Genomic DNA, 25,367 nt, shown 5'->3' with positions numbered 1-25,367 from the left:
CTATGTTAGAACTAAGAACATTTCTGTAAACTCTCAGGCATTAAACAAAACATGAAGAGAAAGAAAACATTTTTTTGATATGTATACAATGGAAAAAGACAACCAGAATGTTTTTAATGGATCCAATAAAAATGCAAAGGAAGATTTAATGTTTTCAGAAACAATAAATCAAAACTGACAACTGAAATGCAATATTGCACCGTGAGATTGAGGAAATAAATTCATCTAAAGGGCAGTCTAGGCTCCCGTAAAATCAAAAAAGAAAAGTTTTCATTAGTTCTGATGCCAAAAAAGAGGCTGGAAACTGACAGGTCTTGATACCTAGAAAATTCTAATATTGAGCATATATGAACATATGGAGGGTTTGATATTAAGGTCTATTTTTTTTTTTTTTTACTTTCTGCAGTCCACAGCACATAAGAATATTAATTTATTAGGAGTTATTCTACTGACCAATTCCCACAAGATTTATCGGAGTGTCCTGAGACAGCAGATGAAGGTGGTTCCTCCATTCAGCTTTCTACAGCAGTATCCCCACATACAATGTTTAATGTAAAAATCCCCCAAAAGACAAAACAAAAAATATAAACCAAAGGGATTGAAAAGGCTCACACGACCATCACGCTACTCAGCTCAGCTGGATGGCTCAGTTACTTTGCTGTGAAGTGCGTCATCTTCTCAAGTAGTAGACAATAAAGAGGTCTACTGCTGACAAAGATTCCTCTGCAGGTAAAGTAGTGCTTTACCTGGAGAAATAGCTCTTTAAAAAATTGGGTAACCAATAAGTGTACAAATTTGCACGAGCACATTCCGTCCCAGCATACTTTTTACATGTGCTTGGGAGGGTTGTTCTAGGGAGTAGAGTCAGGGATAGGGTTGGGACTCCAGTGCATAGCATTTGATTTTAAAAAGTATGCACGTTAATTCTTTCCAGTAAACTACACGTACCAAAGCGCAGGCAGAATTGTGTGTGCAGAGTTTTCCCAGAAAAATGTTGAAAGTGAAAAGTACATGCATTAGTTCACTTTGATAATTGGTGTAACTTGTAGGGAGGTGCATTCAATTGAAATGAATGGGCAAAATATGAAGAAAAAATGTTCTGAGTGGACTGAATGGGCCACGTGGGTCTTTTTCTGCGGACAGTTGTTACTTTGAGTCTGTTTTTATTTCAGTTCATTGTTTATGAAACAAATGGGCAGTGCCTCTGAAAATACCCAACATTTTTTGTTTCGCCCATTTTTGAATAAATTATAGTTTATGAGGTAAGGAAAACTCTGTTTTATTTTTTTTTCCTCTTCAAGGCAGACAGAGTAGAGAGTCAGGGTGAGAATAGACAAACAGGGAGGAGGGCCAATCAAGGAGACTCGCTTAACCAGCTTATCCCCCAAAAAGAAAGAAAAACTTAACTTTAGGCAGTCACCATTTTGTTCAGTCATATTTCTGTTGGATTTCAGATGGAGCAGTTCAGATTTTGAAACTTTTTCTCAGAGTAAAACACATTTAAAAAAAACATTTATAAAGGATGGAAAAAGCAAGGTGAGCTGTTGCCTGTTGTCACAGTATCATTGTACTGTGTCAAAGAAGGCACTGTAATTGCTCTGTTGACTATTACAGGATTACTCTATCATTCAATAAGGGTAAGAGTGTATCTGTCTCTGTACTCTGAAACACAGTAGTGAGTTATATTTCTTTCAAAAAATGGAGCAGGTGATTATGTAATGCACTGACTCAAATGGTATCATATAAACGTTCTCAAATGCAAATCCAGTGTACATGACCACTAGCATCAGTTTTGATCATTTACCAATGAGTATCACAAATATAAGTCCTCTGCAGACTATCTTATATTCCCTTTTATAACATTTTCTTTTGCAAATAAAATATTTCAGTCATTAGACCAATTCTTGCATAGCTGAACTTGTCTGAGTAAAATGGCCCAAATAGTACAGATGATAATGTGCTTAGTCTGTAATCTATGTCATGAGAATCCCAAACTTTGATGTCAAAATCCCAGGTGAAGTGTTATCCACAGCAGCTTCTGATAATACCACCTGTTTCAGGGATCCCAAAACTGTTGTGAAATAAGGTGTAATAGTTGGACAGCAGTCTCATAACAATGTCATAACTTTTCTGGCCCCAGGTGTTCCACTAATTGGAAATCCATTCCTAGTTTCTCCATTTTCAGCAGCTCCATTTCTTGCACCAGTGAATCCAGCATCAACTGTCTTTACAATTATAGCACCCGCTGTACATACAGCTCTGGCTCCAGTTCCTACACTCATAAATACATTTCTGGCCATCTCAGCAATTCCAGTTCCTGTACCAGAGAATTCAGGTCTGGTCATTCCAGGGATTCAAGTTCCTGTACTGGAGATTCTGACACCAGTCATTCCAATAACATCAGTTCCTGTACCATAAAAATATGGCTAAAGACATCCTAGCAACTCCAGGTCCTGTTCTGGAGAATCCTGCTCCAGTTATCTCAGCAATTCCAGTTCCTGAACTAGAGAACCTAGCTCCAGTTGTTCTAGTGACTCCATTCCTGCAAACTATAGCTCTGGTCCCACCCTCTTCAGTGATTATAGTTCCTGTACTAGAGAATCAGAGTCCATTCATTGCATCGATTCTAGTTCCTGCACAAGATTCAGATAGTCCAGTAACTTCAGTTCCCACACCTGAGGATCCAGTTCCAGTCATCAATCTGATCCAGATCCCATACTGAGGAGTATGGCTTCAGTTGTCTCTCCAACTCCAGGTGCTGCATCAGAGGGTCAGGTTCCAGCTGTCTCACTGACTTCATATCTTGCAGCAGAGGGACTGGTTTCAGTTGTCTCTCTGGCTCCACAGGTTGTGTTTTTTTTTTTTAAGTTCAAATCTGTTTATTAGAAAACATCTCTAGTATACATACGATAAAATATAAGAGATAATGATAATAATGAAGACAATACAGACAAAAAACAATGTTACGACAAAATACAAAGGTGTTGCCTGAATCAATAATTATATAGACAATCAAATTACAGGATGACAAAATAGCTGTGCATTAAATGGGTACATCCAACGAGTTAAGGTAATCATCCAGTGGTTTCCACACCCTAGCCCAGGAGGTCAAGCAACAACGTTTAAGAGCAACCACCACAAATTGAATTCCACCAGTAATGATCATTCAGTAATTCACTGTGCTTCCAGAAAGGTAAAATATGTATTTATTTATTTAAGGCTTTTTTTATACCGATATTCGTGGGTACATCATATTGGTTTAAAATGAACTTGAAACAATGTACAAAGAACAGGGAGCAAAACCTTGGGGGGGGGGGGTAACATGACATAACAGTTTACAGATAACTAGATTTAGACGATATACAGTGGATTGATTGGGTATACAAATAACATTAAAGGGCAGGCGGGGTAGGGGAGGGAGAAGAGAGAAGGAGGGCATGATTATACAGGCATATATATAACATTCTTGAAGGTGGGAGAGGTACTGGAAATTATTTGGGTATATATATATATATATATATATATATATATATATATATATATATATATATATAAAACATAATTGGTGTGAGGGGGATTGGGGAGGTGGGGGGAACATATACATAACATTATTGAGCATATATATAATATTATTGGAGAGGGAAGGGTAGGGGAGGTAGAGAGGGGGATTTACATAACATTATTGAGTATATATATATAACATTATTGGAGCATGGATTTAACAGTCTTTAAGCAAATAGAAAACATTAATGGAACAGGATGAGATGGGAGAAGGGGACGGGAGCATAAATGAAGCATTGATTGAACATAAATGGAGCATTGATTGAACATATCGGTTTAGTGGAGGGGGAGGCGAGGAAGATTAAGGCGGGAAATTGGACAAGGTTATTCCAGAAATGCATGTTTAAAGAGCCATGAATTGTGATGGCGAGAAAAAAGTCTAGGAGTTTACAATGAGAAGCGAGAAGGGAGAAAAGCAAAGCTGCACCCTGGAGTATAACTATACAGTAGGAAATTGGGGAGTCCAGACTTAAAATCCGAGAAATGATTCCCCATATATGCTGCCAAAAGGAAAAAGTAATGGGACAAAAAAATAACATATGCAAAATGGTGGCCTTAAGTAAGGAGCAAGACCGACATCCATGAGCAGACACAAGGTCTGCACAGAAACGTTTCCAAGGGATCCAAACTGCTCAGTGAGATACAAAAAAAGAAGTTTGAGTTAAACTGGAAGACAGTGAAATACGCAGTGAAGAACACCAAAAATATCCCCAGTCCACTGCATCATCAGAACAATTACTTTCAGAGCACCAAAAAGCTTGTAGACCTTGAAGAGAAGAAAAAAGAGCTTTGTAAAATCGAGAGGCTAAATGACCCAAGGGACCAAAGTCCTGGTACATTAAAAATGAATTGGGGAGTTTAGGTAGACAAAAGAGAGACAGCAAAGAAGAAGATAGACAGGCCCACAACTGTAGCCAGGCATAAAACTGAACTGAGGGGAGAGAATAATGTTGCCTAAGTTCAGAGAAAGATAAAAGGGAGCCATCCCGTAACAGCTGTGAAAGGAACCAAATCCCTTGAGCCTTCCAAAATGGCTAGTTGAGAGAGGTACCCCCAATCAGAATAAATGGATGCAACAAAAAAGGGGCCAGTTTCAAGAAACTCCATGACGGAGAAAATAAAGACATAAGGCAGTCATATTCCTCGAAAGCTCTATGAGTGGAAAAAAGAATGGGATGAGCTTGTAGTGTGCGAGTGGGGGACATCCTAATGACAACCTCTAAGGCAGTGGTTCTCAAACCCCCCCAGCCAGTCGGGTTTTCAGGATATCCACAATGAATATGCATGAGAGAAAATGGAGGCAGTGTATGCAAATTTTCTCTCATGCATATTCATTGTGGATATTCTGAAAACCCGACTGGCTGGGGGGGGTCCCCCAGGACAGGGTTGAGAACCACTGCTCTAAGGAGATGGGGAAAACTAAGTTTCCCTCAATAGCAAGCCACAAGGAGAGTCAAGTGTAATCAATATAGAAGAAAACCAATGGTATTCTTCTTGTAAAATAAAGGCTTGAGGGTATCTATAGAAGTCAGGTATCTATAGAAGTCAGCTTTTATTAGCTTTCAGTTTAGAAAGAGAAATCCATGGATATTTATGTGGCCATAGAAAGTGAGTATGTAAACGATCAACCTGAACATAAAAAAATCCCTGGAAAATAAAATTGAGACTATGGAAGAATCAAAATTGAGGCGAGGAACAAGTACCAACTTGATAGTATCCAGGTGGCCCCACCAAGTTAGATGCAGGGGAGACCACTGGAGAATGACATCTCACAGCATGCTTAGGAGAGAGGATTCACAATTAGTTAGAGTATCTGAAATGTCCTGAAAGTAAGTAATACCCAAATATTTAAGACCATTAGAAGACAAGCAAAATGGGAAGGCTGAAACCCTATCTCTTCCTCAACTTTCTCCACTACCCCCATGTTATCACTGCAGAACAGACTCTCCTGACATAAGCTATAACTACAATGATTGGCATCAGAGACCAGTTTCTCACCTCCCCTAGCACTGGAGACCCTTGCACAAATTTCAGTCACATGCTGCTTTGCAGAGCCCATCAATTTCATGGTCACATGTATGCTGGCATACTGGGCACACAAAGCCAAGGTCTAGGTATAGCCAGCATGGACCTAGGTAGTCCAGCATTTCCTTTTCTATCCACCAACCAACATGCCTAGTGAATGGGTATTCTCAAAAGCAGGGGATCTTAAGTCCATATCATGACAGAGGGGTTAAAGGGGCTCTTAGGGAAGATAAGGCCATTGCAGAAAGACTAATTGAATTCTTTGCCTCTGTGTTTACTAATGAGGATGTTGGGGAGATACCAGTTCCAGAGATGGTTTTCAGGGGTGATGACTCAGATGAACTGAACAAAATCACTGTGAACCTGGAAGATGTAGTAGGCCAGATTGACAAACTAAAGAGCAGCAAATCACCTGGACCGGATGGTATGCATCCTAGGGTTCTGAAGGAACTAAAAAATGAAATTTCTGATCTATTAGTTAAAATGTGTAACCTATCATTAAAATCATCCATTGTACCTGAAGACTGGAGAGTGGCCAATGTAACCCCAATATTTAAAAAAGGCTCCAGGGGCGATCCGGGTAACTATAGACCAGTGAGCCTGACTTCAGTGCCGGGAAAAATAGTGGAAACTATTCTCAAGATCAAGATCATAGAGCATATAGAAAGACATGATTTAATGGGACACAGTCAACATGGATTTACCCAAGCGAAGTCTTGCCTAACAAATCTGCTTCATTTTTTTGAAGGGGTTAATAAACATGTGGATAAAGGTGAACCGGTAGATGTAGTGTATTTGGATTTTCAGAAGGCGTTTGACAAAGTCCCCCATGAGAGGCTTCTACGAAAACTAAAAAGTCATGGGATAGGAGGCGATGTCCTTTCGTGGATTACAAGCTGGTTAAAAGACAGAAAACAGAGAGTAGGATTAAATGGTCAATTTTCTCAGTGGAAAAGGGTAAACAGTGGAGTGCCTCAGGGATCTGTACTTGGACCGGTGCTTTTCAATATATATATAAATGATCTGGAAAGGAATACGACGAGTGAGGTTATCAAATTTGTGGATGATACAAAATTATTCAGAGTAGTTTAATCAGAAGCAGACTGTGATAAATTACAGGAGAACCTTGCAAGACTGGAAGATTGGGCATCCAAATGGCAGATGAAATTTAATGTGGACAAGTGCAAAGTGTTGCATATAGGGAAAAATAACCCTTGCTGTAGTTACACGATGTTAGGTTCCATATTAGGAGCTACCACCCAGGAAAAAGATCTAGGCATCATAGTGGATAATACTTTAAAATCATCGGCTCAGAGTGCTGCAGCAGTCAAAAAAGCAAATAGAATGTTAGGAATTATTAGGAAGGGAATGGTTAATAGAACGGAAAATGTCATAATGCCTCTGTATCGCTCCATGGTGAGACTGCACCTTGAATACTGTGTACAATTCTGGTCGCCACATCTCAAAAAAGATATAGTTGCGATGGAGAAGGTACAGAGAAGGGCAACCAAAATGATAAAGGGGATGGAACAGCTCCCCTATGAGGAAAGGCTGAAGAGGTTAGGGCTGTTCAGCTTGGAGAAGAGATGGCTGAGGGGGGATATGATAGAGGTCTTTAAGATCATGAGAGGTCTTGAACGAGTAGATGTGACTCGGTTATTTACACTTTTGAATAATAGAAGGACTAGGGGGCATTCCATGAAGTTAGCAAGTAACACATTTAAGACTAATCAGAGAAAATTCTTTTTCACTCAACGCACAACAAAGCTCTGGAATTTGTTGCCAGAGGAGGTGATTAGTGCAGTTAGTGTAGCTGGGTTCAAACAAGGTTTGGATAAGTTCTTGGAGGAGAAGTCCAGTAATGGCTATTAATCAATTATACTTAGGGAATAGCCACTGCTATTAATTGCATCAGTAGCATGGGTTCTTCTTAGTGTTTGGGTAATTGCCAGGTTCTTGTGGCCTGGTTTTGGCCTCTATTGGAAACAGGATGCTGGGCTTGATGGACCCTTGGTCTGACCCAGCATGGCAATTTCTTATGTTCTTATGTTCTAGTACAAGATTTGGGGGACAATTAGGTTTATTTTAAGGAAGACCTTCTCTGAGCGCACATCTACAGTGAACTAATGCCCAGGCTCTTTGCCCTGTACTTTTGCCAGTTGCCACTTTTGCTTCTGATACCTGGTAAGCTTCTCCCTTTCTGCCTCTATCCTAGTTCAGTGCCTTGCTTTGTAATTCTGTACTGTTACTGCCCAGCCTCTGTTACCTACCTTCCTCCCCATCTCTCACTTGGTTATCATCAGGTGTAGTGCCCCCACCTAAAAAAATATAAAATACAAAAAATAATCCTTCTCCTTCCCACCCCCCAATACTCTTCTGGTCCAGTGTCTTGCTATGTTGTTTTATCACTGTTGCTACCCATTGCCTGTTCCTCCTGCCCTGCTTCTCTCTTGGTCTTCTGAAACTCTTAATGATCCATGGTCAACAACAAACCTTTTACGTTGGAAAAAAATCAGTAGAACAAGGGGTCATGATTTGAAGCTCCAGGGTGGAAGACTCAGAACCAATATCAGGAAGTATTTCTTCACGGAGAGGGTGGTAGATTCCTGGAATGCCCATCCAGAGGAAGTGGTGAAGACAAAAACTGTGAAGGATTTCAAAGGGGCATGGGATAAACACTGTGGATCCATAAAGGCTAGAATATGGGAATGAAGAGAAGAGCCATGGGGGTGGAGTACTGGAATGGAGGCTACTACCTGGTGATTACTACCCTTACTCAATAAGCCTTCATATGGTTAATGCAACTCCAACATTGCTCTCTGCTTCAATGGCAAGGGAAAATGTGGAAAAGAGGATTTGCATTCAGATAACAACCAACAATGACTGAACTTCACAGTCCAGGTAAACGAATGTGTGGGGGTAGTTTGCTTATTACGGCGGTTACTATCCTAAACCAATTAAGCCTGATACATCACTTTGAATGCATATACAGCACTGCTCTTTGTTTCAACGGTAGTGGGAAATGTGGAAAACAGGATTTACATTAAGACAACATCCAACAAGGCATTGATGTGTGCAGTCTGGGTAATCAAGCATCGAGGTAACTTGCTTGATGCGGTGGTTACTACCGTTAACCATTAAGCCTTATGCTCACCTTTGATGCAACTCCAACATTACTCTTTGTATCAATGACAAGGGATGGCAGGAAATTTGAATCAAACAGTTATCAACAAGGGCCCTGAACTTGGTGGTTGGTGAAACAGATAAGTATGGGAAATAAGTGTGGGAGCTTGCTGGGCAGACTGGATGGGAAAAGTGAGAGAGCTTGCTGGGCAGACTTGATAGTCCGATTGGTCTTTTTCTGCCATCATTTCTATGTTTCTATATCTTGCTGGGGCCTTTTTTTCCCCATCAACAAAGCAATTAATAAAAACAAAAGGAAAAACATTTTCCTCCCAGCTTGTTTCTCTCCTGATTCAGCAACTTGCTGTCTTGTTCTGGCTTACTCCTTCCCCTTTCATGATGTCTGTGACTGCTGGTACCACTTTTCATCTTTCGTGGTACTTTGGGTTCTTTTTGCCACTGTTGTTGTTCCCCTTTGTCCTCTTCTTGGTTCCTAGTGTGTTCTTGTCATTGTTGGTGCTGCTTTGCCCCTATCATTGGGTCTTGGACTATCCATGCCACTCAGTGCCATTTTGCCCCTATCTTGATGTCTTGGAGTGTTCTTCCCTCTGCTGCTGATGCCTGCCTACGTTTTATTAACTTTGAATTGACAAAAAAAAGTTTTAGAGCCGAAAATAAGATACATTGCTTCTTCCATTGGCTTTAATAGAAAATAAACAGCCAAATAAATTAAATTATTTAAACTTTGGATATAAATTTAACAAAATGAATCAGCAAGCCAAACTAATTTATTTATTTATTTATTTATTTATTTATTTATTTATTTATAGCTTTTTTATACTGGTATTAGTAGTTACATCATACCGGTTAACATCATAACTGCAGGTTGAAATTACATTAAACAGGTGCAGGGTATGGGACTAGAAGGAACAAGAGTGATAGCGAGGAGCTAGCAAACAAGTGCAAAAACAAGTGCAAAAACAGGAAACAATGTAAACAATGTAACAAGTGACAAAACCTGGTAAACAATGTAACCTAACTTTATACATAGGCTCCGGTCAAGAATTGTTGCAGCAAGGAATAAGAGTGCGAGGGTCTATTCAGGGTAGGCCTGTTTAAAGAGCCAAGTCTTTAATTTAGATCTGAATTTGATGGTGCAAGGCTCAAGATGGAGGTTCGTGGGCCTCGATCCCTCGTGGATGTTAGGTGCGCCTTCTTGAGGGATGGCACGTGGAGGGCACCTTTATTGGTTGCTCTGGTGGGGCGGTTAGAGAGTGTGAGGTGGAACGGCTCATCTAGCCAATTGGAATTGTGTCTGAAGATAGATTTGTGAATGATAGAAAGGGTTTTATAGTGGATGCGTGAGGATACCGGCAGCCAGTGAAAGTCTTTAAGGATGAAATAAACAAACAAAAAAAATTATTCTGCACATATCTCTAGTTTCTTCAGCACACAGTGACCAAGAAAAGTATGCAGCCTGTTATAAAATTGCCCCTGAGAGATTATAATCACAAAGCAGTAATAGACATCGTGGTATATACAATATCTTTGCTGAGTCCTGAAAATGTTTAATGAGCAGGCACTTGATTTCCACATTGTCACCCAGTGAGGGTAAAAAGCCAGTTATAACATTTGGCCGGTCACGAGACAGCCCCAAAACAGTTTGCACTCACTCCCAGATGCCACAGCATGCTCAGTGGCAAGAATGCCACCATGTTCTTTGATCCCCAGCTCTCCTTGGGTGCATAATCTTGGCACATGCTGGATCTTAAAGGCCCCACAGTGGGAACTGAGGAGCAGTGCCTGAAGATTACATCTGTAGGTTACCCTGTGTTTCATTTCTCTCTGCGCAGGTAACTTCATTTTCCACTTGCTTCTCTGTGTGCTCCTGCTCTGCAAGCCAGAATCCAGGGCTTGGATTGAGCTTTTTCCTGTACTCAGCCCTCCGCTGGACCCTCTCCTCCTCCTCCACCTCGTGGCTGTTAACCCCTCCCCCAGCTGGGAGCCTGCCCTGCAACTAACTACTCCACCTCTAAATCTCTGTGCTGGATGTTAAGTCTCATACTGATGACATCATTGATGTGCGACAAAGAAAAGAGTCAACTATAAAAGTCAAACTAGGCTAGGCGTCACGCGCCGAGCATCACGCGTCGAAGGAGCGCGACAAAGGGGCCTGCCCCTTTGAGCGCCCCTTCGAGCGGCCCTGAAGAACGGCAATACAATCTACAAAGTTGTGAGAACGTCCTACAGAGCGTCCCCTCTGCATCGCTGCCTAGCCATAAGCATAGGACTAAAAAAGGAACTGACTCACTACCAGGGTAAGAGTGAATGTACCACATCAATCTTCCCTGTAATATTGCACTGTGGCTACGTACCCTCAAATATTGAGTCTTGCATTGTGATTCCGCACTGTGATTTTGTATTCCCAATTCCAGAAGTTTTGCCAAGTAATGTACACCTCTCAATTACTGTTGTCTGCCAAATACTCTTTCATGGTCCTATCTATCTGCTAAATACTGGTCAAGTATTCGCCTACCTACTAAACACTGCTCAAGCAATTACCTATATACCTAGTACCCTCTCCTACACAGTCTCAAATTACACCTCTGCTTCCACCCCGTCCACAACTTGTTGGCTTAAAACCACCTATTAACTTTTCACATTCCTCCTCCCTAATCTTATCCTACATCCTCATTCACTCTACCTCCCAACACCCCACATTACAATATGCATCAACACCAGATCACCATACTCAAGTATAACAAATACAGGCCCAACACCCCCCTATACCCAAGACACCAGTCACATTTAAGAACTATCCTTCCCACTATGATCTCCCCCCCTCTCACCCAAATCATCGGCCTCACTGCTCTATCTTTAGTCCTCCTAAATGTTCAGTCCTTAAACAAAAGGTACCCCTTCTCTGCAACCTTCTCACCGACCAAGACCCAGATATCTGTGCTATAACAGAGACCTGGCTAAAGGAATCTGACACTGTTCTCCTAAACCAATTTCCATCTGAAACACACAACATTTTCTCCATCCCCAGGCCAAAAAGGAAAGGAGGTGGTTTACTTTTAATCATAAAGAAAAAATTTAACATGATTCTCCACCCCATCCCCCCCCCGCCTAAAATTGAAATAGGCCTTTTCAAATCCCCCTCTTTACAAATATGTCTCATTTATGCTCCCCCAGGTATACTTCATACCAACCCTTCAACCCTTATAGAATATATTGCTACTAACATCTCCATTGACACTCCTGCAATCATACTTGGTGACTTCAACCTGCATGTTGATACTTCCCCCCGCACTCCCTCATGTGATGCTATTCTCGATTCATTAAATGCATTAGGCTACAAGCAATCTATCCATTTGCCCACTCACAAGGCGGGTCATACCCTTGACCTCCTCTTCACCAATGCCCTCATTCAAACTGACACCCCCTCTCACACACCTATCCCCTGGTCAGATCATCACCTTATCAAAACTGATCTCTCCATCAAGACACCTACCTGCCATGATAGTACAAAAAAAACCATACATTACAGGAAAAACTGTACCAGAGATGACCTTATATCAGCCATCGCTAACAAACTTGACAATCTAGAACTCACCAATGTAGACACAGCTCTTGCCTCCTGGTATGACATCACCAATAATATAGCTAATTCTACCTGCCCCCGGCAAACTAAACTTATCTGTCCTCAAAGTAACAAGAGTAAGAAACCCTGGTACTCCCAAGAGCTAAAAAACCTCAAACAACACCTTCGAAAATCTGAAAAGATTTGGCACAAGGATCCCTCACACACACACCTGGCACAATTTAAAACCTCCATACATCTATATATTGACAAACTTAACATGACAAAACGAGACTTCTATGGCAACAAAATACACCAATTCCAATACAACCCTAAAGTACTATATGATTACGTTAACTCACTCACCAAGACGGCTGCCCTCGACATCCCTGACGTAGTAGCCAAATCCAAATGTGAAGATCTAGCCACCTTCTTCCAAACCAAAGTAGACAAGTTACTGTCAAAGTTCACCCCTTGTGCCAGTCCCATCAACATTGTCGAACCTGATTTCATCAATACAAAGACCTGCAACAATACCACTGTTCTCTCCTCCCTAGACTGCACCTCAACATTAGAAATAGAAACCTTTATCAAGAAAGCCAAACCTTCCACTCACCCATCGGACACCATACCCACAAAACATCTCCTCACAATACCCAATATTATTGCCAAACCATTAACAAATATCATTAACCTCTCCATTAACTTGGGACAGGTACCTCTCTCCTTGAAACAGGCTATTGTCAAACCCATCCTAAAGAAACCCAAACTTGACCCCATTGATCTAGCCAACTATCGCCCTATTTCCAATCTTCTATTTATTGCTAAACTCCTTGAAAAAACTGTTAACAAGCAACTCACAGAATACCTTGAAGACAATCACATCCTTGCCCCCGCACAATACGGCTTTCGGAAATCTCATAGTACTGAGACTCTTCTACTCTCCCTAACAGACCACATTATTAAAGGATTTGAGAAAGGACAATCATACATACTTGTCTTCCTTGACATCTCCTCTGCATTTGACACCGTCAGCCATCCCATTCTCCTACAGCGGTTGACTGAAATAGGCATTACAGGTGTTGCCCTCAACTGGTTCAATTCTTATCTCAGCAATAGAGATTACAAAATTCAGCTAGGCAATCATGTTTCCAAGGCTATCCCCCTTAATCAAGGTGTCCCTCAAGGTTCATCCCTCTCTTCAACCCTCTTCAATATTTACATCCTACCCCTCAGTCACTTCCTATCCAGCCTAAATCTCCCACACTACATATATGCTGATGATGTTCAGCTCCTCATACCCATCACTGACTCTATTTCTAAAACCATGGATTTCTGGAACGATACTCTCCAATCCATAAATAATCTCCTTTCTTCCATCCACCTAGCTCTCAACACTACTAAAACTGAAATCATGCTCATCTCACCCCTTAACCACTCGATCCTTCCCCCTCTTTCACAGTTCCAATTTGCTCAACAAGTCCGTGATCTGGGTATCATTCTCGATGGGCACTTCACACTGAAGAAATTTATCAACAATATACTAAAAGATGGCTTCTTTAAACTTCATACACTAAAAAAACTAAAACCCTTACTACACCTCCCCGATTTCCAAACAGTGCTCCAAACCACCATCTTCGCCAAAACCGACTACTGCAACTCCCTTCTCCTTGGCCTTCCTAACAACGCCATTCACCCCATTCAAATTTTACAAAACACAACAGCCCGAATCTTGACCAACCTACGCAGACACGACCATATTATACCTGTTCTAAAAGATCTACATTGGCTCCCAATAGCTTCCCGTATACAATATAAGACTCTCTCTCTCATCCACAAGGCTCTTTACAATCCTGAAATGAACTGGTTTAATGAATCCTTCCACTTACACCAGTCTAATAAGCCTACTAGACACGCACATCTCGCAACTATGCCCATCCCTTCCCCTAAACTCTACAAACTTACTTCCACGAGAGCCCGTGCCATATCGATAGCCGGGCCGACCCTTTGGAACACAATGCCAGTTGAACTACGGCAAGAGGAATGCATCAAATCGTTCAAGCTGAAGCTCAAGACCTGGCTCTTCACCAAGGCATACACCTAATTTCTCCCTCCTCTCTACTGCCCACCCTTCCTCTCCTCTGCCCCCCTCTTCTGGTCCTCCATCCCCTCACCTCGCCCTACTCCTACCTTTTTCTCACCCCTTCCCTCTGCTCATCACTCCCCCCTCTCCTCCTAGCACTCCTAAATTGTTTATCTCTTAGTGTCTTCCTTTTGTACATATGTATATAATTACAAACCTAGTTGAGTATTTAATGCAAATTTCCCCTTGTTCACACCTTCATTTATTCATTTGTTAACTTGTTTTATTTGTTCAATGTAAAGTGCCATGCTTGGCGTTTGTTTGTGTTACACTGTAAACCGATGTGATATCCTGGATGAATGTCGGTATATAAAAATTTTAAATAAATAAATAAATAAATAAAAAATTCTATCCTTTAGTCTCTAGGAATCCCTTGAGTTTATCCTACTTTATTTTTACTCCATTACCATATTTGTCTCCACCACTCCCTTGGAACATCATTCCAAGAATCCATCCTCTGTCTTTGAAAAAGTAATTTATTTATTTATTTTTGTATTATTTGAACCACAAATTACAAATCTATTGTCCCTAAGCAGTGAACAACATAACATCAATATTAATTTAAATAAACACAGTCTAAAACACACAAAACAGTACACACTAGATAAGTTGAACATCCAAGGCTTAATTAAGTCAAAATGTTTCAATACTTCTTGATGTTATTCCTTAGTCTACCTCATTGGTGCTTTATATCTTAACCCCTAGCTCTACAACTTTCTTTCCACTGAAATAGGTTTTCTTGTTGTACATCATTTCCTTTCATGTATTGAAATATCAGTGTTTCTTACTTCATGGGTGTACATATTGAGATCTTCCATTTTCATCTCATAGAGTTCTTGATGAAAACTCTGCACCCTGTCTATATCCTGATCAGCAACTCAGATACTTAATACAACTAGTGCCATGACAGTTCAAGAGAAGATCTACAGGGCACAACACTCAGGGCTTATGTTTTGGATATGGTAGAGAGGGGTGCAAAATAGAAAGAGATAGTCTACATTCAGAAGAAGGTTTTCAAAAAACAGGTTAGTAGTACTACTACATTATCTGATTCAAAGACGCGGGCTTGTGGCCTAAACTGATAGTTTCAATCTGGAGTTGTGACTACTGAAGAAATGCAAAAGCTAAAAAGTCAATTCCAAAGGCTGCCAGTGTTCCTGAATTTCTTCACAAATACAAGACTTATCATGAAGATCTGATACCAAGAAACTGAATAGTTTGGAGTCTTACCAATGTAGTTCTGTAGTTTTTTTTCTATATGAATCATTTTCAGAAGGGAGACAAAAACAATGCAGTATGCTGGCAAAAAGTGAAGGGTATTCACCAAATCTTAAAAAATGGCATAAGATATATAATAAAAGTCCTAAACATGAAAATAGCATTGATATAAAATTTGCTACTGCCAGTGAAAGAAATTACAGCAGTCACTGTCATGTGGATATGGAAAGGACAATGAAGTTCACAAACCAATACTAACAGAAATATTAAAAGTATTGTTGGATAAGTATGGGAAAATAAGTGTGGAAGCTTGCTGGGCAGACTAGATGGGCCGATTGGTCTTTTTCTGCTGTCATTTTCTATGTTTTTATGGATATATCTTGCATCAACAAGGTTAGCATTCCAAGGAAATAATAACCTAACAGATGACACAAACAATGGCAGCTTTCTTGGAAGTCTTGAATTAATAGCTCATTATGACAGCATCAATTGTGGCCATTTGGCCAAAGTCAAACAGAAGCACACAGAGGGCATAACAATGCAAGAACAGGCTCATTATCTCTTATGGGAGAATCAGAATGAGTTTAAGGAATTATGTGTAAGAGTGAGCAGAAAATCATCCTTTCAGAGAGATAGAAGGTTGCTTATTATTCTATCATAATGTGATACTGCTTCTGATATTTCTCACCATGAACACCATATATTGATATTCTAATTTGTATTTCACAATCAAGATACTGATATATTTAATATCAAAGAAACAGAAAATTGAAATGATAGTTACCAGCTTGAAGCATCAAAACATTCTTCTTGAAGACTATAGAGGTGAAGGATTTGATAGTTCCAAACTAGTTTAGATCAAAGGGCCATCTAGCCAAGTATCTATCCTGTCTCTGACAGAGGCAAGAAATGGCTAAAAGAAGTATATAAGACAATAGCAGGGTCATTCATCAAATTGCAATAGGCCTTTATCGTGCGCATTATGGCAGTATCGCGTGCGTAATGGTGGTATTGCGTGCGATATTACCGTGAACTGCGCTAAAATATCCTATCGCAAATTGTGTATGCAAATGGGTAAAACTGATATTAAAGTCGGAGGAGTTGGGGCAGAATACATGTAAAGTAGGGGGTGGTAGCTTGGCATGCGATAGGTATTGCATGTTATCATGGGTGAGTAACATGGGAAATAGCTACACCTTTTTTCTTGGTGGTATGGTCCAATCGTAGGCAGTATCGTGGGCCGTGGTATTATTGAAGCACATATCACGCCTGATAAATATTGCAAACAATCCCCGCACACCTACCAAGCATTCTTGTATTAATAAAAACACTTGTTTTTACCAGGTCAACCTTCCTAACACCATTTTGTCACTGTCAAGTGTACTTGTACAAGCACACTTCATGCCTTGCCAGGCTCATTGCAGACAACATCACGTGGAAGAAGGACAAGCAGAACAACAGCCAAGGCCACTTCCAAAATGTCCAAGGGAAGTACCAGCAGCAGAGGTAGAGATTCCGCTGCCGCAAGTTCAGGCATGCCTGAGAATTTTGTGGTTAGCAGGCAGAGTCTCAGCTCTTGGGCAATCCTGGAATTATATGAAAACATCTAAGGAGATCTGGATCTCTTACCATAAGGTCCTGCTTCACCAAACTCTTGGCCGTCTTCCATTTCACGGCAAGCTGCTCCTTCCAAACCATAGTAGGGGTCATGGGGGGAATGTCCCAAACCATATTTTAACACTGTCTGGTCCAGGTCATCAAAACTGTCACTAACCACATTAATTGATACATAAAATTTCCTCATGACAGGCAGGACTTGATGTACTTGAAGAGAGGTTTCTATGCCTTCGCACACTTTCTCACTGTCATCAGAGTTATCAATTGCACTCACATGCTCTCATTCCATCCCATCAGAGGGAGGAGACATACTACAACAGAAAACTCTTCCACTCCCTCAATGTGCAAGTGGTCTGTGATGCTTTAATGCACATCCTGGATATGGTGGCCAGGTACGTGGGAGTGGTGCACGATTCCTTTATTCTTAGGCAATTGGGCCTCTTTGATAATTTTAAGGCCGGCCTGCACGGTGAAGCTTGACTAGTAGGTAAGACACACTTTTCTTTCTCAATTCCATCTCTGCCTATGGGTATGTGGCTAATGGCACCAAAATTTGGGGGGGGTGGGGGGGGGGGGGTGGAGGGCTGTGGATAAGGACACTATCAATGGCATTACAACTGGCTTGTGAAGTTGTGTATGCAGGTCATTGGCCAAGGTCATGCCTTTTTCCACCTATGTTTCAGAGGCCTGTCAAATTAGTGCGGGCAAACAAGGCACAGGACCTAAAGTGAGGATCCACTATATATGTAACACATATTTATAACCTAAAAGGCCCTGTTACTATCCTCCCCTTGGAGCTCTTACAGTGTCTCAGGTGAATCTGAACTGTGCACTGAGCACACTGCCGTCAAAGCACCTTTGTGTGTCACGTCAGGAAGATAGCCATCTACAGTTTCAGTAAAGCCTCACACACCTGTACCACAAGCAATCTGTAGTGCATGTTTCAGGCCAGCCATATTCCCTGTGTGTGGGCTCATCAATGGGTTTCTATTAGAGATGTGAATCGGAATCAGTTCCGGTTTCGGTTTCGGGTACTATCGGGAAATGTTTTTCCCGCGGTCCAATCGTTTTTTTTTTATCGGCTGTGCCCGAGCTGATAAACAAAAAACCCACCCCGACCCTTTAAATCTGATTTTTTAGCATCCCCCACCCTCCCAACCCCCCAAAAAGCATTCTTAAAGTACTTGGTGGTCCAGCGAGGATCCCGGGAGCGATCTCCCGCTCTCGGGCCGTCAGCTACCAGTAAACAAAATGACGCTGATGGCCCTTTGCCCTTACCATGTGACAGGGGCTATCTGTGCCATTGGCTGGCCCCTGTCACATGGTAGGAGCAATGAACGGCCGGCACAATCTTTAAAAATGGCGTGGCCTCTGTCACATGGTAGGAGCAATGGATGGCCGGCGCCATCTTTAAAAATTGTGTGAGCCATCCATTGCTCCTACCATGTGACAGGGGCCGGCCAATGGCACAGATAGCCCCTGTCACATGGTAAGGGCAAAGAGCCATTGGTGCCATTTTGATTAGTGGCAGCCGACTGCCTGAGAGCGGGAGATCGCTCCCGGGATCCTCGCTGGACCACCAAGTACTTTAAGAATGTTTTTGGGGGGGTTGGGAGGGTGGGGGATGCTAAAAAATCAGATTTAAAGGGTCAGGGTGGGTTTTTTGTTTATCGGCTTGGGCACAGCCTCCTGACCCCCCAAGACTTGCCAAAAGTCTCTGGGGGTCCAGCGGGGGTCCAGGAGCAATCTCATTGTCAGCTGCCAGTAATCAAAATGGTGCCAATAGCCTTTGCCCATACTATGGTCAGCCCCTGTCACATGGTAGGAGCAACCGACCAATGACACAGATAGCCCCTGTGATATAGTATGGGCAAAGGCTATTGGCACCATTTTTGTTACTGGCAGCCGACGGCCCGAGGGCAGGAGATCACTCCGGGACTCCCGCTGGACCCCCAGAGACTTTTGGCCAGCTTGGTTTCGGACCTTTGACTTCTGGCTTCTGACCCGGTTTCGTTCTTGGACTCCGACTTCAGCCTCTTCCACCACCTCAGGTATCCGGTACTTCCTGACCCCCCCAAGACTTGCCAAATGTCCCTGGGGTCCAGCGGGGGTCCGGGAGTGATCTCGTTGTCGGCTGCCAGTAATCAAAATGGCACCAATGGCAAAGTAAGAAGGGCACGGTTAAATGTTGTACTGGCAGATAGCAATTGTTACACCCTCGTTTGGAAGAGGTTAAAGGTGAGCAGATGAAGTAATATGTTTGTAATGGATATGTTTTATTTCACAAGGGCATTCCCAGACCAATCTGACACCAGTGCTTGATCACTTAAAGAGTGAGGTAACAGTAGGATTTATAACAGCATACCACTTTACAGCATTTGGATATCTAGCCATCATCTAACTGCCCTGCCTGCAGGTATAGATAGTGAGGGTGTTACTTCCATTACCTTTAGGGAGATGTCATGAAATGGCAGCATGTCCATACTGCACAATCAGGACAGGTGGCCACAATACTACACACATCACTCAGTTTTGGTGTCACAACTTCCATGACAGCCTGACTGAAAGTGACAGTGCTACCTGCTGCACTTTTCTGAATGTGCACAGCTCCTTCAAAGGTAGCATTCTGCTTTCTCAATGCACGCACCCCTACATGCAGGCACCCTACTACAGCAAACTAGGAAATGTATGACAAATGGGGTGCAAAAGGTGAGGGTTTTCCTTGTCGTGATGTCATGGAGGTGGTGTCACCTTATTGGCAAACCAGTGGGAGAATGCACTTGGAAGTGACTGAAGGCTGGATTGTGAATCTGCTACTATTTGCCCTTCACTTGTAATTTCCAGTGATCTCATACATGTCACCATCTCAGTAAAGTTTATAAGCACTCTAACCGCAGGCACATCTATGCTAATTCTCTTCATACTTCTGGCTTCTACCCGTCTTCATCTCCTGACTATGTCTTCAGCTTCCACCCCTGGTTTTGGTTTTGACTTCTGACTTCTGGCTTCCGACCCGGCTCCGTCCTACGACTCTGATTCCAGCTTTGGTTTCAGACCTCTGACTTCTAGCTTCTGACCCGGTTTCATTCTTGGACTCCGACTTCAGCCTCTTCCACCACCTCAGGTATCCAGGACTTGCTGGCCCAGAGGATTCTCCTAAGTGCCAGCAGCTCGGGCTCTCACGGGCTCCTCCTGGGAGAGCCGCAGGCTTCCGAGGGTGAAGATTCTTCCAGCCTCCTGCGCCCCAGCCGTCCTCATCGTCCATCTCTTCGGCCACTGCCCATATCCTTGGTCGCATAGGGTCCCGCCTAAGTCCAAGAGGTCTGGGTTCCTATGGGCTCCTCCTGGGGGGACCTCGGGCTTCCAGTGGTGAAGTCTTCTCCAGAGTCTCTTCAGCGCTGCCTCCCGGCTGTTATACTCCCTGTGGGTTCCCACAGTATAACATCTGCAGTCTCAGCCGGCCCAAGGGTCCACGAACATAACACTACCTGTGGGTAGCTGTAGATAATTTTTGTGGAAGAAGGACTCACAAAGATTCATTAGCTGTCATAGCAAGCTTCCACACACCTTTGTGTTGTGTAATGGCAAACAAAGCTGCAACATAGGCCATGTGTATGTGGAGGAACTGTAGCATAAATTCCCTACTGCTAACATAAGTGTGGCTCCATGACTCATGTGCTATGTGTGCCTTGCACACTCACCGTGTGAGGGTGCTGTTGCATTCACAGGGGGGTAGATTTACAAAAAATGTGCGTTTGCGTACTTTTGTTGGCGCACCAGTCGCAAACAAAAGTACGCTGGATTTTAGTAGATACGCGCGTAGCCGCGCGTATCTGCTAAAATCCAGGATCGGCGCGCGCAAGGCTGCCGATTTTGTGCAGCCGGCGTGCGCCAAGCCGCGCAGCCTGACTCCGTTCCCTCCGAGGCCGCTCCGAAATCGGAGCGGCCTCGGAGGGAACTCGCTTTCACCCTCCCCTCACCTTCCCCTCCCTTCCTCTACCTAACCCACCCCCCCGGCCCTATCTAAACCCCCCCCTACCTTTGTCCGGGGATTTACGCCTCCCGGAGGGAGAAGTAAATCCCCGCGCGCCAGCGGGCCTCTAGCGTGCCAGCGGGCCGCTAGCGCGCCGAGACGCGACCTGGGGGCGGTTCCGGAGGGTGCGGCCACGCCCCCGGGCCCGCCCCCCGAAATGCCGCGTCCCTCCCCCAAAACACTGCGCCGATCGGGCCCGCCCCCGACACGCCCCCGACATGCCCCCCTCGAAAACCCCCGGGACTTACGCGAGTCCCGGGGCTCTGTGCGCGCCGGCAGGCCTATGGAAAATAGGCGCGCCGGTGCGCAAGGCCCTGCTCACGTAAATCCGGGCGGATTTACGTGAGCAGGGCTCTTAAAATCCGCCCCAGTGTGTGTTGTTAAATAGAGCACAGACACCTTTAGCATACCTTTCATGGAGTAGTTGCCCTCTGGAAAAGGTGTTGCTCTCACAAGGCAGCATAGGGTCAGCATTAGAAATGGTCTTACCCATTGAAGAGCTCAGTTTCCCCAAGTACACTGACAGTTTATGTGAGTGTTCCCAGAGGTACTGAGGTGTGCAGGTGGGCATGGTGACACATCTAGTACGGTGTACAACTTGAATGTTGTACTTAACATTTGGCGGTTGTTCTCACCGTGGCCTGCCTCCCCCACCGAGGTTTTACCACCAGCAATTTGGAGTAGGCCAAATTATGCAGTTATTATGGGGAGTGGTGCCTACCCCTTACTAGGCAGGGCACAGTGCCTTGGAAAGTTATGGAGGGAGGTTGTGCTGCTTAAGAAACTGCCCAGTGAATGTCTGAATGCTGTGATGCATGGAACAGGCACTGTAAAGGAGTATGTGATGCCGTGTCTATTGAGCATCGTGGAGCTGTACACGCTGCATGTACTGAGAAACCAGGTGCATGGGTTGTGTATATGGGGTGTGTGTGTGTGTGTGTGTGTGGGTTAGCAGATGCTTGGGTTGTCATGTGAAACAGGCGTTGGGAACATTCTATTACAGCATCTCTTTTTTTCTGTCACTGCTCTCTTTACTTCCTCTCTGTATCTGATAATGTGCACAGTTCACATACAAGTTGCCACAACACCCCCCCCCCCCCTTTTTCTTACTCCCTCAGTGCTGTGTAGACACAGGAATGGTACGCCTACCGTCTTTCGCCCATTAGAACAACAATATCTTTTCTGTGCAAAGCTAGATGTGTTGCGCCCATATTTGCCTACAAAGGGATGGGTCACTGTTTCCTAAACACTGTAGGAGCTTCACTTGCACAGTAAACAAATGATCAGTTCCACTACGCTGTGTACTCTTGCAACACAGTGTCAGCTGCTGGGTGGCAAGTAGGAAGGATGAGTGAGTGAGTACTGTGTGGTACAGAATCTGCACAGGTGCAGAGCACAGGATGGTGCTGCTGACCAGCCACTCTTCCGCACATGGCCTGCCATGCCTGTAGTGGTCTGCCTTTGGGATCTAGATGTTACTTGTAAAGTCAGCCTTACCTTACACATATAATACTGACCTCTAAGTCAGGACAGTACAGGGGTGGGAGGCAGCGTGTGGAAGGCAGGCTGGTCCCCAGCAACAACAACGTTCTTCTAGAGACTCTGGTGGTTGGGCATGGACATTGCACGGAAGATGGTACTCACTCAGTCATCATCCCTACTTGTGAGGCAGCAGCTGAGAGTGTGTACCAAGACTCAGAAAGTGCACATCCTATTAGGTCCACAGTGAAAGCTAGAAATGTATGTGGGTCACATACCCTTGCACTCCTGACAGAAGTAAGGGGACAGAAAGGGTCATGAGCACTCAAAGTTCCCCCTTTACAGCACCCAAGCTATACTGGCACAGTATATCATTTGTTTACCATGAAGGTACAGAGCAGGTCACATGCTGGTACAAGTAAGCAGGAATTAGCAAACAGTATGGTATGTGAAGTATCAACAAGTGCCAATACTGAAGGTAGACCTTCTTCTTAACATCTAACTGTCTTGCTTGCCAGCATGCATACAGCTTTAGAGTGGAGGAGTAACCTAGTGGTTAGAGCAGTGGGCTATGAACCTGGGAAACCAGCATTCAAATCCCACTGTGGCTCTTTCTGACCTTGGGCAAGTCACTTTCCTCTCTCTCTGTTGCCTCAGATACAAAGTTAAATTATAAGCCCTCTGGGGATAGATAAATACCTATAGTACCTAAATGCAATCTGCTGTGAATATAAAAATCTAAATAAATAATGGCATAGCCCATATGGTCATTCATGCTGTGTAATTGGAATGAGATATGGCATAGTAGTATACAAGGGAGAGCTAACATTTACTTTGGGTACCATAAACACAAAAACCACACAATGAAAGGACACTACCAGAGGCCTGAGATTTCCAAACAGCAAGCAGTTTATTAGCAAACACATGTAGCGCACTGTTTGAAATCAAGGCAATGTCTTAGGTAATCACATTTTACAAGGACATAATAGCAAATAGCTAAAAACAATGTTCAATTCATGAACAGCACATTCAGTGTACACCTGTACATTAACAGATTTAAATAGCATCCTTACATATACAGGCATTGTATCTTATCCTTTATGCACACACATGATCACAACTCAGAATAAAAAAAGAGGACGTGGCACTCCAAAAGCTACAGTACTGCTGTAAAGGTACAGCTACAACCAGCACCAGTATGTGCTGTGAATCAAACGGCCCCAGACAGTCCATATTGAAAGAGTGCACTGACAGGGGACAGCCATTGGGCCATGGCAGCAAAGTTCAGCATGTAGGCAGCAGGAGAATGAGAAAACAGTTCAGCATGTAGTCGGTAAGAGAACGAGCAAATAGGTCAGTTTGTAGGCAGCAGTAGGACCATAGAGTGCTGCATCACCACCGCAGGAGCAGCACAAGACCCAGCAGCATGGAGGCAGGGCACCCAGGAACAGACCCAGCAGCAAGGAGGCAGGCCGCCCAGGAAGAGACCCTGAAGCAAGGAGGCAGGAGGCCTAGGACGAGACACAGCAGCATGGAGCCAGCACTTGTAGTAGATGAGAAGAGATGACAGTCCGCAGCATGGAGCCAGCACTTGCAGGAGATGAGAAGAGATGACAGTCCGCAGCATGAAGCAGGAAATGGGACTGCTTCACAATAGATAGCAGCTGTGAAGAAATTGTAGGCCACTTAAAGTAGGCCTCAATAGGCCCATAGGCTAAAGGACAGCTTCTTGCTGCTTGAAAATGCTTCACATTGTGCGTGACAGCACAGCAGCTCTGTTGTGAGCACATGTTGAGCCGGTCTCTTCCATCTAGAGGGCACAGCAACTCTGTGAAGAGCCCGTCCCTGTCTTTTTTCAAACTTTGTCTTCTTGCCCCTTACGGGCCATTTTCTGCCTTCTTTCAAGGCCCCTTGCCACGCCATGGCTTCCCACTTCGGGGAGGGCATTTGTTTTGGAGGCCTGCCCCTGCAGCATTGTGAATCTCCAGGACTGCTGCAGGGTGTTGAGCCAACGGATGTAGCTAAGGATTCTCATGGCGGGTCCGGCATCTGCTGAAGGATTTGCATCATTACATTTGTTAGGTTGCTGATGGCTGTAGCTCTTATGTTGGTATTTTGTGTGTTGACTCCTATACTTTGCTTCTGAATCCTGTTTTGTCACTGAACAGATCTTCTCAGGATCCTTATCTCTCCCTGCAACCGCCTGACTTCTTCTCTACAGATGGCTGCTGTAGGTGCTGGTGCTGGTGCTGGTTCAGGTCCTGACAGCAGTTTGGTGCTGCTGGAAGTGGATTTGATGGTGGTGGTGGGCCTGATGGTGGCAGTGTTGATGCCGGTGCTGAATGCCCTGGTTGTATCTCAGGGCTCAAGCTGGGCATAGGTGGGCTTGTGCCCACTGTGTGGCCTGTTGATGTTGAGTCCACAGACTGCCGTGGCATGCTGCTTTCTCCTAACTGCTCGTCAGAAGGTCGCCACTCCAAATTGCCTGCCTCCTTAAGATTGAGATCCACATACATTGCGCTTCTGGAGCCTAGGTGCTAGAGTAAGAACATTGACTGTAATTGCTTGGCCTGCTCCTGCTACTC

The sequence above is a fragment of the Rhinatrema bivittatum genome, chromosome 1 (assembly GCF_901001135.1).
Source record: "Rhinatrema bivittatum chromosome 1, aRhiBiv1.1, whole genome shotgun sequence".
NCBI classification, from domain to species: Eukaryota; Metazoa; Chordata; class Amphibia; order Gymnophiona; family Rhinatrematidae; genus Rhinatrema; species Rhinatrema bivittatum.
The sequence above is the reverse complement of the archived record's forward strand: the minus strand, read 5'-3'. Positions refer to the sequence as shown.